Source organism: Pyxicephalus adspersus, chromosome 5 (genome assembly GCF_032062135.1).
Source record: "Pyxicephalus adspersus chromosome 5, UCB_Pads_2.0, whole genome shotgun sequence".
NCBI classification, from domain to species: Eukaryota; Metazoa; Chordata; class Amphibia; order Anura; family Pyxicephalidae; genus Pyxicephalus; species Pyxicephalus adspersus.
Genome location: NC_092862.1, coordinates 794,632 through 796,301, shown reverse-complemented (window position 1 = coordinate 796,301; position 1,670 = coordinate 794,632).

The following is a 1,670-nucleotide window of genomic DNA, read 5'->3' as shown; positions in this document are numbered from 1 at the left end:
CGTGACACCGTCCTTTGCTTCCTCAGGTTAGTGACCACCAGAGAGAGGGGCCCGCCCTGATAAGGAGCTCCCAGATGGCAGTCGGTCCCGCTGGTTGGAGCGGGGACCCCTTAGTCTGGCCATCAGGTCTAGAGAGCGGGCTGAATATCGCTTAGTGTTGTCCCCCTGGAGTGGCGAACCGGGGGTACCCTAAAATCACTTTGGGAGTGCTGAACCCACTGTTGATTTACCCTACACAGGCCGGTCACCTGCTGATTTAGCACATCGCCTTCATTCTGCATTAGCTGTGGCTAGTACAGATGGACAAATTTTTATCCTAGCCCAGTGTGTTATACACTGAGCACTAATTTTTTATGTATTTTTCTGTTGTCACTTGTCACTGGTGTGGTAAGTGTGTGCCACTTTTGATGGAGGGTGCTAATCCCTTTTGGGCTAGCCCTGAAGTCTTGGGGAGTGCTTTGGCCCTATGGTCAGGTACTCTCCCTTACTGGGAGTCTCTATTCGGGAGAGTTCCCAGCCTAGTATCTGTAGGAATTGCCTACGCAGTCCCATAGAGAAAGGACAATGTCTGACATTGGTCAGAGGGGCTAATGGGTCCATTCCAGCTTTGGCTGGATGGTCTTAGTACCCAGCCCCCGTCAAAAGCTTTGCCCTGGGGGTCTGGGGAAACTGGGTTGCCCTTCTCTTCCACAATAGTACCCCAGTGCACGTTTTATGTGTGGTATTTTTGCACTTTTTTTTGGAGCACAGGGTTTTTGTTTAGTGGATCACGTTATGCAAGATTTGATTAAAAAATAAAAAATAAAAGGGAGAACCTTGGCAATCCAGCAAACCTGTAATGGATTTCTTCAAAATAATTTGCTATTAAGGGATTATGGAAATGCTTTAAATCCTGGACCAGATCCATTCCAGGTTCACTGGATCACCCAGTTTTGGCCCAGCTATAGGCTGACAACACTCAGACATTAGGTGGACTGGTGTCAGCATTGTGTTTTGCTACTCTAATCTCCAATGGCCAATCAATCTGTAATTTGTGATAAGAACTACAGACATAGAAAGCTCATTATTATCACAGCCAACAAACACTACGAAAATCACACTACAAAACAAAAACCCCAGAACATTCACACAACATTCCCTCACATCAATCTGCTGGGTGCAGAGTCATTCCACGAGGAGGAAACACGCAGATATTTACTGCACAGCAGGAGGAATGGGCACTCCGCATACACTGCGAATATCATCTGCTTGTTAATATATTTATTGCCTGCAGAGGGCAGCAGGTAACAATTCGGGGCAGAAATATCCAGGGCAGGAAAGGGCCCTGATGTCAGGGGGAATTGTAAATACCCCCTAGGGCAGTGAAAGAGTAAAAATCCAGTGTTAGTGATCAGGGAGGGTAAAATATGCCCCAGGGTTAGTGGGGGGATAATTATTACCCCAGGGTTAGTGTTGGCTGGGAGAAATGGATGCTGCTGTGTTACTGGTCAGTGGAAGTAATAAATCCCTCACGTAATGGATGAATGTCGCCCTGTGTCAGTGGAAGGAATGGTGGGTCAGGGGTTGTTTACATAGAAATGCCCCAGGTGGGGGTATATGTGTGTATGTGGGGGTGGGGGGCTCCTTTAGACATGTGACAGGACAGGCGCAGTGACAGGTCCTCTTTGTTC